The sequence below is a fragment of the Ranitomeya variabilis genome, chromosome 1 (genome assembly GCF_051348905.1).
Source record: "Ranitomeya variabilis isolate aRanVar5 chromosome 1, aRanVar5.hap1, whole genome shotgun sequence".
In the NCBI taxonomy this organism is placed as follows: Eukaryota; Metazoa; Chordata; class Amphibia; order Anura; family Dendrobatidae; genus Ranitomeya; species Ranitomeya variabilis.
The window spans coordinates 458,150,022-458,166,754 of record NC_135232.1 but is presented as its reverse complement, the minus strand read 5'-3'; positions in this window follow the sequence as shown (position 1 = coordinate 458,166,754).

Below are 16,733 nucleotides of genomic sequence, written 5' to 3'. Positions count from 1 at the left end.
AGGACATTTTTTAATTTTTTTTGTAATAATGAAGGTCCTTCTATACAGGTAATAATAGGATAGAAGGACAATTTTTTATTTTTTTTGTAATTAATAATAAAGGTCCTTCTATACAGGTAATTAATAATAGGATAGAAGGACAATTTTTTTATTTTTTGTAATTAATAATGAAGGTCCTTCTATACAGGTAATAATAGGATAGAAGGACAATTTTTTATTTTTTTGTAATTAATAATGAAGGTCCTTCTATACAGGTAATTAATAGAATAGAAGGACAATTTTTTATTTTTTTTGTAATTAATAATGAAGGTCCTTCTATACATGTAATTAATAATAGGATAGAAGGACAATTTTTTATTTGTAATTAATAATGAAGGTCCTTCTATACAGGTAATTAATAATAGGATAGAAGAACAATTTTTTATTTTTTTTGTAAATAATAATGAAGGTCCTTCTATACAGGTAATTAATAGGATAGAAGGACAATTTTTTATTTTTTTTGTAATTAATAATGAAGGTCCTTCTATACAGGTAATTAATAATAGGATAGAAGGACAATTTTTAATTTTTTTTGTAATTAATAATGAAGGTCCTTCTATACAGGTAATTAATAGTAGGATAGAAGGACTATTTTTTATTTTTTTTGTAATTAATAATAAAGGTCCTTCTATACAGGTAATTAATAGGATAAAAGGACAATTTTTATTTTTTTTTGTAATTAACCCCTTACTGACCTCGGACGTACTATACCGTCCGAGGTCAGCTCCCCTGCTTTGATGCAGGGCTCCGCGGTGAGCCCGCATCAAAGCCGGGACATGTCAGCTGTTTTGAACAGCTGACATGTGCCCGCAATAGGCGCGGGCAGAATCGCGATCTGCCCGCGCCTATTAACTAGTTAAATGCCGCTGTCAAACGCAGACAGCGGCATTTAACTACCGCATCCGGCCGTGCGGCCGGATATGACGTCATCGCCGACCCCCGTCACATGATCGGGGGTCGGCGATGCTTCTGAATGGTAACCATAGAGGTCCTTGAGACCTCTATGGTTACTGATCGCCGGTGGCTGTGAGCGCCACCCTGTGGTCGGCGCTCACAGCACACCTGCAATTCTCCGACATAACAGCGATCTGATGATCGCTGTTATGTAGCAGAGCCGATCGGGCTGTGCCTGCTTCTAGCCTCCCATGGAGGCTATAGAAGCATGGCAAAAGTGAAAAAAAAAAGTTTTTAAAAATGTGAAAAAAATAAAAAAAACATAAAAGTTTAAATCACCCCCCTTTCGCCCCAATCAAAATAAATCAATAAAAAAAAAATCAAACCTACACATATTTGGTATCGCCGCGTTCAGAATCGCCCGATCTATCAATAAAAAAAAAGCATTAACCTGATCGCTAAATGGCGTAATGGGAAAAAAAATCGAAACGCCAGAAATACGTTTTTTTGGTCGCCGCGACATTGCATTAAAATGCAATAACGGGCGATCAAAAGAACGTATCTGCACCAAAATGCTATAATTAAAAACGCCAGCTCGGCACGCAAAAAATAAGCCCTCACCTGACCCCAGATCACGAAAAATGGAGACGCTACGAGTATCGGAAAATGGCGCAAATTTTTTATTTTTTTTTTTTTTGCAAAGTTTGGAATTTTTTTTCACCACTTAGGTAAAACATAACCTTGACATGTGAGGTGTCTATGAACTCGTACAGACCTGGAGAATCATAATGGCAGGTCAGTTTTAGCATTTAGTGAACCTAGCAAAATAGGCAAGCAAAAAACAAGTGTGGGATTGCACTTTTTTTGCAATTTCACTGCACTTGGAATTTTTTTCTCGTTTTCTAGTACACGACATGGTAAAACCAATGATGTCGTTCAAAAGTACAACTCGTCCCGCAAAAAATAAGCCCTCACATGGCCAAATTGACGGAAAAATAAAAAAGTTATGGCTCTGTGAAGGAGGGGAGTGAAAAACAAAAACGGAAAAACGAAAAATCCCAAGGTCATGAAGGGGTTAATAATGAAGGTCCTTCTATACAGGTAATAGGATAGAAGGACAATTTTTTTTTTGTAATTAAAAATGAAGGTCCTTCTATACCGGTAATAATAGGATAGAAGGACAATTTTTTATCTTTTGTAATTAATAATGAAGGTCCTTCTATACAGGTAATTAATAGGATAGAAGGACAATTTTTAATTTTTTTGTGATTAATAATGAAGGTCCTTCTATACAGGTAATTAATAATAGGATAGAAGGACAATTTTTTATTTTTTTTGTAATTAATAATGAAGGTCCTTCTATACAGGTAATTAATAGGATAGAAGGACAATTTTTTATTTTTTTGTAATTAATAATGAAGGTCCTTCTATACAGGTAATTAATAATAGGATAGAAGGACAATTTTTTATTTTTTTGTAATTAATAATGAAGGTCCTTCTATACAGGTAATTAATAGGATAGAAGGACAATATTTTATTTTTGTAATTAATAATGAAGGTCCTTCTATACAGGTAATTAATAATAGGATAGAAGGACAATTTTTTTTTACAATTAATAATGAAGGTCCTTCTATACAGGTAATTAATAGGATAGAAGGACAATTTTTTATTTTTTTTTGTAATTAATAATGAAGGGCCTTCTATACAGGTAATTAATTATAGGATAGAAGAACAATTTTTTATTTTTTTTGTATTTAATAATAAAGGTCCTTCTATACAGGTAATTAATAATAGGATAGAAGGACAATTTTTTTTTTTTTTTTTGTAATTAATAATAAAGGTCCTTCTATACAGGTAATTAATAAAAGGATAGAAGGACAATTTTTTATTTTTTTTTGTAATTAATAATAAAGGTCCTTCTATAAAGGTAATTAATAATAGGATAGAAGGACAATTTTTTTTTTTACAATTAATAATGAAGGTCCTTCTATACAGGTAATTAATAGGATAGAAGGACTATTTTTTTTTATTTTTTTTTACAATTAATAATGAAGGTCCTTCTATACAGGTAATTAATAATAGGATAGAAGGACAATATTTTATTTTTTTTGTAATTAATAATAAAGGTCCTATACAGGTAATTAATAATAGGATAGAAGGACATTTTTTTATTTTTTTTGTAATAATGAAGGGCCTACTATACAGGTAATTAATAATAGGATAGAAGGACAATATTTTATTTTTTTTGTAATTAATAATAAAGGTCCTATACATGTAATTAACCCCTTCATGACCCAGCCTATTTTGGCCTTAATGACCTTGCCGTTTTTTGCAATTCTGACCAGTGTCCCTTTATGAGGTAATAACTCAGGAACGCTTCAACGGATCCTAGCGATTCTGAGATTGTTTTTTCGTGACATATTGGGCTTCATGTTAGTGGTAAATTTAGGTCGATAATTTCTGAGTTTATTTGTGAAAAAAACGGAAATTTGGCAAAAATGTTGAAAATTTTGCAATTTTCACATTTTGAATTTTTATTCTGTTAAACCAGAGAGTTATGTGACACAAAATAGTTAATAAATAACATTTCCCACATGTCTACTTTACATCAGCACAATTTTGGAAACAAATTTTTTTTTTGCTAGGAAGTTATAAGGGTTAAAATTTGACCAGTGATTTCTCATTTTTACAACAAAATTTACAAAACCATTTTTTTTAGGGACCACCTCACATTTGAAGTCAGTTTCAGGGTTCTATATGGCAGAAAATACCCAAAAGTGACACCGTTCTAAAAACTGCACCCCTCAAGGTGCTCAAAACCACATTCAAGAAGTTTATTAACCCTTCAGGTGTTTCACAGCAGCAGAAGCAACATGGAAGTAAAAAATGAACATTTAACTTTTTAGTCACAAAAATGATATTTTAGCGAAAATGTTTTTATTTTCCCAAGGGTAAAAGGAGAAACTGGACCACGGACGTTGTTGTCCAATTTGTCCTGAGTACGCTGATACCTCATATGTGGGGGTAAACCACTGTTTGGGCGCACGGCAGGGCTCGGAAGGGAAGGAGCGCCATTTGACTTTTTCAATGAAAAATTGGCTCCAATCTTTAGCGGACACCATGTCGCGTTTGGAGAGCCCCCGTGTGCCTAAACATTGGAGCTCCCCCACAAGTGACCCCATTTTGGAAACTAGACCCCCCAAGGAACTTATCTAGAAGCATAGTGAGCACTTTAAACCCCCAGGTGCTTCACAAATTGAGCCGTAAAAATGAAAAAGTACTTTTTTTTCACAAAAAAATTATTTTAGCCTCAATTTTTTCATTTTCACATGGGCAACAGGATAAAATGGATCCTAAAATTTGTTGGACAATTTCTCCTGAGTACATTGATACCTCACATGTGGGGGTAAACCACTGTTTGGGCACATGGTAAGGCTCGGAAGGGAAGGAGCGCCATTTGACTTTTTGAATGAAAAATGATCTCCATCGCTAGCAGAGACCATGTCACGTTTGGAGAGCCCCCGTGTGCCTAAACATTGGAGCGCTCCCACAAGTGACCCCATTTTGGAAAGTAGACCCCCCAAGGAACTTATCTAGAAGCATAGTGAGCACTTTAAACTCTCAGGTGCTTCACAAATTGATCCGTAAAAATTAAAAAGTACTTTTTTTTCACACAAAATTTCTTTTAGCCTCAATTTTTTCATTTTCACATGGGCAACAGGATAAAATGGATCCTAAAATTTGTTGGGCAATTTCTGCTGAGTATGTTGATACCTCATATGTGGGGGTAAACCACTGTTTGGGTGCACGGCAAGGCTCGGAAGGGGAGGCGTGCCATTTGACTTTTTGAATGGAAAATTAGCTCCAATCGTTAGCGAACACCATGTCGCGTTTGGAGAGCCCCTGTGTGCCTAAACATTGGAGCTCCCCTACACGTGACCCCATTTTGGAAACTAGACCCCCCAAGGAACTTATCTAGATGCATAGTGAGCACTTATAACCCCCAGGTGCTTCACAGAAGTTTATAACGCAGAGCCGTGAAAATAAAAAATAATTTTTCTTTCCTCAAAAATGAGTTTTAGCCCAGGATTTTTTAATTTTCCAAGGGTAATAGGAGAAATTGGACCCCAAATGTTGTTGTCCAGTTTGTCCTGAGTACGATGATACCCCATATGTGGGGGTAAACCACTGTTTGGGCACACGGCAGGGCTCGGAAGGGAAGGCACGCCATTTGGCTTTTTGAATGGAAAATTAGCTCCAATCATTAGCGGACACCATGTCACGTTTGGAGAGCCCCTGTGTGCCTAAACATTGGAGCTCCCTAACAAGTGACCCCATTTTGGAAACTAGACCTCCCAAGGAACTAATCTAGATGTGTGGTGAGCACTTTGAACCCCCAAGTGCTTCGCAGAAGTTTATAACGCAGAGCCGTGAAAATAATAAATGTGTTTCCTTTCCTCAAAAATATTTTTTTAGCCCAGAATTTTTTATTTTTGCAAGGGTAACAGGAGAAATTGGACCCCAAAAGTTGTTGTCCAGTTTCTCCTGAGTACGCTGATACCCCATATGTGGGGGTAAACCACTGTTTGGGCACATGCCGGGGCTCGGAAGGGAAGTAGTGACGTTTTGGAATGCAGACTTTGATGGAATGCTCTGCGGGCGTCACGTTGCATTTGCAGAGCCCCTGATGTGCCTAAACAGTAGGAACTCCCCACAAGTGACTCCATTTTGGAAACTAGACCCCCCAAGGAACTTATCTAGATGTGTGGTGAGCACTTTGAACCCCCAAGTGCTTCGCAGAAGTTTATAACGCAGAGCCGTGAAAATAATAAATGTGTTTCCTTTCCTCAAAAATATTTTTTTAGCCCAGAATTTTTTATTTTTGCAAGGGTAACAGGAGAAATTGGACCCCAAAAGTTGTTGTCCAGTTTCTCCTGAGTACGCTGATACCCCATATGTGGGGGTAAACCACTGTTTGGGCGCACGTCAGGGCTCGGAAGGGAAGTAGTGACATTTGAAATGCAGACTTTGATGGAATGGTCTGCGGGCGTCACGTTGCATTTGCAGAGCCCCTGATGTGCCTAAACAGTAGAAACACCCCACAAGTGACCCCATTTTGGAAACTAGACCCCCCAAGGAACTTATCTAGATGTGTGATGAGCACGTTCAACCTCCAAGTGCTTCACAGAAGTTTACAACGCAGAGCCGTGAAAATAAAAAAATAATTCTTCTTTCCTCAAAAATTATGTCTTAGCAAGTAATTTTTTATTTTTGCAAGGGTAACAGGAGAAATTGGACCCCAACAGTTGTTGCCCAGTTTGTCCTGAGTACGCTGGTACCCCAAATGTGGGGGTAAACCACTGTTTGGGCACACGTCAGGGCTCGGAAGGGAAGTAGTGACATTTGAAATGCAGACTTTGATGGAATGGTCTGCGGCGTCACGTTGCATTTGCAGAGCCCCTGATGTGCCTAAACAGTAGAAACACCCCACAAGTGACCCCATTTTGGAAACTAGACCCCCCAAGGAACTTATCTAGATGTGTGATGAGCACGTTCAACCTCCAAGTGCTTCACACAAGTTTACAACGCAGAGCCGTGAAAATAAAAAATAATTCTTCTTTCCTCAAAAATTATGTCTTAGCAAGTAATTTTTTATTTTTGCAAGGGTAACAGGAGAAATTGGACCCCAACAGTTGTTGCCCAGTTTGTCCTGAGTACGCTGGTACCCCAAATGTGGGGGTAAACCACTGTTTGGGCACACGTCGGGGCTTGGAAGGGAGGGAGCACCATTTGACTTTTTGAATGCAAGATTGGCTGGAATCAATGGTGGCGCCATGTTGCGTTTGGAGACCCCTGATGTGCCCTAACAGTGGAAACCCCTCATTTCTAACTTCAACACTAACCCCAACACACCCCTAATCCTAATCCCAACTGTAGCCATAACCCTAATCCCAACCCTAACCCCAACACACCCCTAACCACAACCCTAACCCCAACACACCCGTAACCCTAATTCCAACCCTAGCCCTAATTCCAACCCTAACCCTAAGGGTATGTGCCCACGTAGCGGATTCGTGTGAGATTTTTCCGCACGACTTTTGAAAAATCTGCAAGTAAAAGGCACTGCGTTTTACCTGCGGATTTACAGCAGATTTCCAGTGTTTTTTTGTGCGGATTTCACCTGCGGATTCCTATTGAGGAACAGGTGTAAAACGCTGCGGAATCCGCACAAAGAATTGACATGCTGTGGAAAATACAACGCAGCGTTTCTGCACGGAATTTTCCGCACCATGGGCACAGCGGATTTGGTTTTCCATAGGTGTACACGGTACTGTAAACCTGATGGAAAACTGCTACGAATTCGCAGCGGCCAATCCGCTGCGGATCCGCGGCCGATCCGCTGCGGATCCGCGGCCGATCCGCTGCGGATCCGCGGCCGATCCGCTGCGGATCCGTGGCCGATCCGCTGCGGATCCGCTGCCAAATCCGCACATGCCATAACCCTAACCCTAGTTCTAACCCTAACCCTAGTTCTAACCCTAACCACAGTGGAAAAAAAAAAAAAAAATATTTTCTTTATTTTATTATTGTCCCTATCTATGGGGGTGATAAAGGGGGGGGTTTATTTATTATTTTTTTTATTTTGATCGCTGTGGTAGAACCTACCACAGCGATCAAAATGTCCCTTTAATGAATCTGCCGGCCGGCTTCTTACTGAGCATGCGCCCGCCATTTTGGAACATGGCGGCGCCCAGCGAGGAGACGGCCGGACACCGGGAGGATCGGTAAGTATGAAGGGGTGGTGGGGGGGTGGATCTGAGCACAGGGGGGGTGATCGGAGGACGGGGGGAGCGGACAGCAGGACGGGGGAGCGGGCAGGAGCACGGGGCAGCGGAGCAGAGGACGGAGGGGACCGGACCCCATAACGGAGCGGTGGGGGGGCGATCGGTGGGGTGGGGGGTGGTCACTTAAGGTTTTCCAGCCATGGCCGATGATATTGCAGCATCGGCCATGGCTGGATTGTAATATTTCACCTGTTTTTTAGGTGAAATATTACAAATCGCTCTGATTGGCAGTTTCACTTTCAACAGCCAATCAGAGCGATCGTAGCCACGGGGGGGTGAAGCCACCCCCCCTGGGCTGAAGCACCACTCCCCCTCTCCCTGCAGATCGGGTAAAATAGGAGTTAACCCTTTCACCCGATCTGCAGGGACGCGATCATTCCATGACGCCACATAGGCGTCATGGGTCGGATTGGCACGGGTTTTCATGACGCCTATGTGGCGTCATGGGTCGGGAAGGGGTTAATAATAGGATAGAAGGACATTTTTTTATTTTTTTTGTAATTAATAATGAAGGTCCTTCTATACAGGTAATGAATAGGATAGAAGGACAATTTTTTATTTTTGTTTGTAATTAATAATGAAGGTCCTTCTATACAGGTAATTAATAATAGGATAGAAGGACAATTTTTTATTTTTTGTAATTAATAATGAAGGTCCTTCTATACAGGTAATTAATAGGATAGAAGGACAATTTTTAATTTTTTTTGTAATTAATAATGAAGGTCCTTCTATACAGGTAATTAATAATAGGATAGAAGGACAATTTTTTATTTTTTTTGTAATTAATAATGAAGGTCCTTCTATACAGGTAATTAATAGGATAGAAGGACAATTTTAATTTTTTTTTGTAATTAATAATGAAGGTCCTTCTATACAGGTAATTAATAATAGGATAGAAGGACAATTTTTTATTTTTTTTGTAATTAATAATGAAGGTCCTTCTATACAGGTAATTAATAGGACAGAAGGACAATTTTTTATTTTTTTTGTAATTAATAATGAAGGTCCTTCTATACAAGTAATTAATAATAGGATAGAAGGACAATTTTTTATTTTTTTTTGTAATTAATAATGAAGGTCCTTCTATAAAGGTAATTAATAATAGGATAGAAGGACAATTTTTTATTTGTAATTAATAATGAAGGTCCTTCTATACAGGTAATTAATAATAGGATAGAAGAACAATTTTTTATTTTTTTTGTAAATAATAATGAAGGTCCTTCTATACAGGTAATTAATAGGATAGAAGGACAATTTTTTTATTTTTTTTGTAATTAATAATGAAGGGCCTTCTATACAGGTAATTAACCCCTTACTGACCTCGGACGTACTATACCGTCCGAGGTCAGCTCCCCTGCTTTGATGCAGGGCTCCGCGGTGAGCCCGCATCAAAGCCGGGACATGTCAGCTGTTTTGAACAGCTGACATGTGCCCGCAATAGGCGCGGGCAGAATCGCGATCTGCCCGCGCCTATTAACTAGTTAAATGCCGCTGTCAATCGCAGACAGCGGCATTTAACTACCGCATCCGGCCGTGCGGCCGGATATGACGTCATCGCCGACCCCCGTCACATGATCGGGGGTCGGCGATGCTTCTGAATGGTAACCATAGAGGTCCTTGAGACCTCTATGGTTACTGATCGCCGGTGGCTGTGAGCGCCACCCTGTGGTCGGCGCTCATAGCACACCTGCAATTCTCCTACATAACAGCGATCTGATGATCGCTGTTATGTAGCAGAGCCGATCGGGCTGTGCCTGCTTCTAGCCTCCCATGGAGGCTATAGAAGCATGGCAAAAGTGAAAAAAAAAAGTTTTTAAAAATGTGAAAAAAATAAAAAAAACATAAAAGTTTAAATCACCCCCCTTTCGCCCCAATCAAAATAAATCAATAAAAAAAAAATCAAACCTACACATATTTGGTATCGCCGCGTTCAGAATCGCCCGATCTATCAATAAAAAAAAAGCATTAACCTGATCGCTAAATGGCGTAATGAGAAAAAAAATCGAAACGCCAGAAATACGTTTTTTTGGTCGCCGCGACATTGCATTAAAATGCAATAACGGGCGATCAAAAGAACGTATCTGCAGCAAAATGCTATAATTAAAAACGCCAGCTCGGCACGCAAAAAATAAGCCCTCACCTGACCCCAGATCACGAAAAATGGAGACGCTACGAGTATCGGAAAATGGCGCAATTTTGTTTTTTTTTTTTTTTGCAAAGTTTGGAATTTTTTTTCACCACTTAGGTAAAACATAACCTAGACATGTGAGGTGTCTATGAACTCGTACTGACCTGGAGAATCATAATGGCAGGTCAGTTTTAGCATTTAGTGAACCTAGCAAAATAGGCAAGCAAAAAACAAGTGTGGGATTGCACTTTTTTTGCAATTTCACTGCACTTGGAATTTTTTTCCTGTTTTCTAGTACACGACATGGTAAAACCAATGATATCGTTCAAAAGTACAACTCGTCCCGCAAAAAATAAGCCCTCACATGGCCAAATTGACGGAAAAATAAAAAAGTTATGGCTCTGTGAAGGAGGGGAGTGAAAAACGAAAACGGAAAAACGAAAAATCCCAAGGTCATGAAGGGGTTAATAATAGGATAGAAGGACAATTTTTTATTTTTTATAATTAATAATGAAGGTCCTTCTATACAGGTAATTAATAGGATAGAAGGTCAATTTTTATTTTTGTAATTAATAATGAAGGTCCTTCTATACAGGTAATTAATAATAGGATAGAAGGACAATTTTTTTTTTTACAATTAATAATGAAGGTCCTTATATACAGGTAATTAATAGGATAGAAGGACAATTTTTTTATTTTTTTTTGTAATTAATAATGAAGGGCCTTCTATACAGGTAATTAATTATAGGATAGAAGAACAATTTTTTATTTTTTTTGTATTTAATAATAAAGGTCCTTCTATACAGGTAATTAATAATAGGATAGAAGGACAATTTTTTATTTTTTTTTTGTAATTAATAATGAAGGTCCTTTTATACAGGTAATAATAGGATAGAAGAACAATTTTTTATTTTTTTTTTGTAATTAATAATAAAGGTCCTTCTATACAGGTAATTAATAATAGGATAGAAGGACAATTTTTTTTTTTTACAATTAATAATGAAGGTCCTTCTATACAGGTAATTAATAGGATAGAAGGACAATTTTTTTTTTTTTTTACAATTAATAATGAAGGTCCTTCTATACAGGTAATTAATAGGATAGAAGGACAATTTTTTATTTTTTTTGTATTTAATAATAAAGGTCCTTCTATACAGGTAATTAATAATAGGATAGAAGGACAATTTTTTATTTTTTACAATTAATAATGAAGGTCCTTCTATACAGGTAATTACTAATAGGATAGAAGGACAATTTTTTATATTTTTTTTGTAATTAATAATGAAGGTCCTTTTATACAGGTAATAATAGGATAGAAGAACAATTTTTTATTTTTTTTTTGTAATTAATAATAAAGGTCCTTCTATACAGGTAATTAATAAGGATAGAAGGACAATTTTTTATTTTTTTTTGTAATTAATAATAAAGTTCCTTCTATACAGGTAATTAATAATAGGATAGAAGGACAATTTTTTTTTTTTACAATTAATAATGAAGGTCCTACTATACAGGTAATTAATAGGATAGAAGGACAATTTTTTTTTATTTTTTTTTACAATTAATAATGAAGCTCCTTCTATACAGGTAATTAATAATAGGATAGAAGGACAATATTTTATTTTTTTTGTAATTAATAATAAAGGTCCTATACAGGTAATTAATAATAGGATAGAAGGACATTTTTTTTTTTTTTTGTAATAATGAAGGGCCTTCTATACAGGTAATTAATAATAGGATAGAAGGACAATTTTTTATTTTTTTTGTAATTAATAATGAAGGTCCTTCTATACAGGTAATTAATAATAGGATAGAAGAACAATTTTTTATTTTTTTTGTAATTAATAATGAAGGTCCTTCTATACAGGTAATTAATAGGATAGAAGGACAATTTTTTTTTTTTTTTTTTACAATTAATAATAAAGGTCCTTCTATACAGGTAATTAATAATAGGATAGAAGGACAATTTTCTATTTTTTGTAATTAATAATGAAGGTCCTTCTATACAGGTAATTAATAGGATAGAAGGACAATTTTTATTTTTTTTTGTAATTAATAATGAAGGTCCTTCTATACAGGTAATTAATAATAGGATAGAAGGACAATTTTTTATTTTTTTTGTAATTAATAATAAAGGTCCTTCTATACAGGTAATTAATAATAGGATAGAAGGACAATTTTTTTAATTTTTTTTGTAATTAATAATGAAGGTCCCTCTATACAGGTAATTAATAATAGGATAGAAGGACAATTTTTTTTTTACAATTAATAATGAAGGTCCTTCTATACAGGTAATTAATAATAGGATACAAGGACATTTTTTATTTTTTTGTAATTAATAATGAAGGTCCTTCTATACAGGTAATTAATAATAGGATAGAAGGACAATTTTTTTTGTAATTAATAATGAAGGTCCTTCTATACAGGTAATTAATAATAGGATAGAAGGACAATTTTTTATTTTTTTTTGTAATTAATAATAAAGGTCCTTCTATACAGGTAATTAATAATAGGATAGAAGAACAATTTTTTATTTTTTTTGTAATTAATAATAAAGGTCCTTCTATACAGGTAATTAATAGGATAGAAGGACAATTTTCTATTTTTTGTAATTAATAATGAAGGTCCTTCTATACAGGTAATTAATAGGATAGAAGGACAATTTTTAATTTTTTTTGTAATTAATAATGAAGGTCCTTCTATACAGGTAATTAATAATAGGATAGAAGGACAATTTTTTATTTTTTTTGTAATTTAATAATGAAGGTCCTTCTATACAGGTAATTAATAGGATAGAAGGACAATTTTTTTTTTTTTTTTGTAATTAATAATAATGGTCCTTCTATACAGGTAATTAATAATAGGATAGAAGAACAATTTTTTATTTTTTTTTGTAATTAATAATGAAGGGCCTTCTATACAGGTAATTAATTATAGGATAGAAGAACAATTTTTTATTTTTTTTGTAATTAATAATAAAGGTCCTTCTATACAGGTAATTAATAGGATAGAAGGACAATTTTTTATTTTTTGTAATTAATAATGAAGGTCCTTCTATACAGGTAATTAATAGGATAGAAGGACAATTTTTAATTTTTTTTGTAATTAATAATGAAGGTCCTTCTATACAGGTAATTAATAATAGGATAGAAGGACAATTTTTTATTTTTTTTGTAATTAATAATGAAGGTCCTTCTATACAGGTAATTAATAATAGGATAGAAGGACAATTTTTTATTTTTTTTTGTAATTAATAATGAAGGGCCTTCTATACAGGTAATTAATTATAGGATAGAAGAACAATTTTTTATTTTTTTTGTAATTAATAATAAAGGTCCTTCTATACAGGTAATTAATTGGATAGAAGGACAATTTTTTTTGTAATTAATAATGAAGGTCCTTCTATACAGGTAATTAATAATAGGATAGAAGGACAATTTTTTATTTTTTTTGTAATTAATAATGAAGGTCCTTCTATACATGTAATTAATAATAGGATAGAAGGACAATTTTTTATTTGTAATTAATAATGAAGGTCCTTCTATACAGGTAATTAATAGGATAGAAGGACAATTTTTTATTTTTTTTGTAATTAATAATGAAGGGCCTTCTATACAGGTAATTAATAATAGGATAGAAGGACAATTTTTTATTTTTTATAATTAATAATGAAGGTCCTTCTATACAGGTAATTAATAGGATAGAAGGACAATTTTTTATTTTTTTTATAATTAATAATGAAGGACCTTCTATACAGGTAATTAATAATAGGATAGAAGAACAATTTTTTATTTTTTTTTGTGATTAATAATGAAGGTCCTTCTATACAGGTAATTAATAATAGGATAGAAGGACAATTTTTTATTTTTTTGTAATTAATAATGAAGGTCCTTCTATACAGGTAATTAACAGGATAGAAGGACAATTTTTATTTTTGTAATTAATAATGAAGGTCCTTCTATACAGGTAATTAATAGGATAGAAGGACAATTTATTTTTTTTTTTAAATTAATAATGAAGGTCCTTCTATACAGGTAATTAATAGGATAGAAGGACAATTTTTTATTTTTTTTTGTAATTAATAATGAAGGGCCTTCTATACAGGTAATTAATAATAGGATAGAAGGACAATTTTTTATTTTTTACAATTAATAATGAAGGTCCTTCTATACAGGTAATTAATAATAGGATAGAAGGACAATTTTTTATATTTTTTTTGTAATTAATAATGAAGGTCCTTCTATACAGGTAATTCATAATAGGATAGAAGGACAATTTTTTATTTTTTTTTGTAATTAATAATAAAGGTCCTTCTATACAGGTAATTAATAATAGGATAGAAGGACAATTTTTTATTTTTTTTTGTAATTAATAATAAAGGTCCTTCTATACAGGTAATTAATAATAGGATAGAAGGACAATTTTTTTTTTTACAATTAATAATGAAGGTCCTTCTATACAGGTAATTAATAGGATAGAAGGACAATTTTTTTTTATTTTTTTTTACAATTAATAATGAAGGTCCTTCTATACAGGTAATTAATAATAGGATAGAAGGACAATATTTTATTTTTTTTGTAATTAATAATAAAGGTCCTATACAGGTAATTAATAATAGGATAGAAGGACATTTTTTTTTTTTTTTGTAATAATGAAGGGCCTTCTATACAGGTAATTAATAATAGGATAGAAGGACAATTTTTTATTTTTTTTGTAATTAATAATGAAGGTCCTTCTATACAGGTAATTAATAATAGGATAGAAGGACAATTTTTTTTTTTTTTTTTTTACAATTAATAATAAAGGTCCTTCTATACAGGTAATTAATAATAGGATAGAAGGACAATTTTCTATTTTTTGTAATTAATAATGAAGGTCCTTCTATACAGGTAATTAATAGGATAGAAGGACAATTTTTATTTTTTTTTGTAATTAATAATGAAGGTCCTTCTATACAGGTAATTAATAATAGGATAGAAGGACAATTTTTTATTTTTTTTGTAATTAATAATAAAGGTCCTTCTATACAGGTAATTAGTAATAGGATAGAAGGACAATTTTTTTATTTTTTTTTGTAATTAATAATGAAGGTCCCTCTATACAGGTAATTAATAATAGGATAGAAGGACAATTTTTTTTTTACAATTAATAATGAAGGTCCTTCTATACAGGTAATTAATAATAGGATACAAGGACATTTTTTATTTTTTTGTAATTAATAATGAAGGTCCTTCTATACAGGTAATTAATAATAGGATAGAAGGACAATTTTTTTTGTAATTAATAATGAAGGTCCTTCTATACAGGTAATTAATAATAGGATAGAAGGACAATTTTTTATTTTGTTTTGTAATTAATAATAAAGGTCCTTCTATACAGGTAATTAATAATAGGATAGAAGAACAATTTTTTATTTTTTTTTGTAATTAATAATGAAGGGCCTTCTATACAGGTAATTAATTATAGGATAGAAGAACAATTTTTTATTTTTTTTGTAATTAATAATAAAGGGCCTTCTATACAGGTAATTAATAATAGGATAGAAGGCCAATTTTTTTTTTTTTTACAATTAATAATGAAGGTCCTTCTATACAGGTAATTAATTGGATAGAAGGACAATTTTTTTTGTAATTAATAATGAAGGTCCTTCTATACAGGTAATTAATAGGATAGAAGGACAATTTTTTATTTTTTTTGTAATTAATAATGAAGGTCCTTCTATACAGGTAATTAATAGGATAGAAGGACAATTTTTTATTTGTAATTAATAATGAAGGTCCTTCTATACAGGTAATTAATAATAGGATAGAAGAACAATTTTTTATTTATTTTGTAAATAATAATGAAGGTCCTTCTATACAGGTAATTAATAGGATAGAAGGACAATTTTTTTATTTATTTTGTAATTAATAATAAAGGGCCTTCTATACAGGTAATTAATAATAGGATAGAAGGACAATTTTTTATTTTTTATAATTAATAATGAAGGTCCTTCTATACAGGTAATTAATAATAGGATAGAAGGACAATTTTTTTTGTAATTAATAATGAAGGTCCTTCTATACAGGTAATTAATAATAGGAAAGAAGGACAATTTTTATTTTTTTTGTAATTAATAATGAAGGTCCTTCTATACAGGTAATTAATAATAGGATAGAAGGACTATTTTTTATTTTTTTTGTAATTAATAATGAAGGTCCTTCTATACAGGTAATAATAGGATAGAAGGACAATTTTTTTTTTTTTTTTTTTGTAATTAATAATGAAGGACTTTCTATACAGGTAATTAATAGGATAGAAGGACAATTTTTTATCTTTTGTAATTAATAATGAAGGTCCTTCTATACAGGTAATTAATAGGATAGAAGGACAATTTTTTATTTTTTTTGTAATAATGAAGGTCCTTCTATACAGGTAATTAATAGGATAGAAGGACAATTTTTTATTTTTTTGTAATTAATAATGAAGGTCCTTCTATACAGGTAATTAATAATAGGATACAAGGGCATTGTTTATTTTTTTGTAATTAATAATGAAGGTCCTTCTATACAGGTAATTCATAATAGGATAGAAGGACAATTTTTTTTGTAATTAATAATGAAGGTCCTTCTATACAGGTAATTAATAATAGGATAGAAGGACAATTTTTATTTTTTTTGTAATTAATAATGAAGGTCCTTCTATACAGGTAATTAATAATAGGATAGAAGGACTATTTTTTATCTTTTGTAATTAATAATGAAGGTCCTTCTATACAGGTAATTAATAGGATAGAAGGACAATTTTTTATTTTTTTTGTAATAATGAAGGTCCTTCTATACAGGTAATTA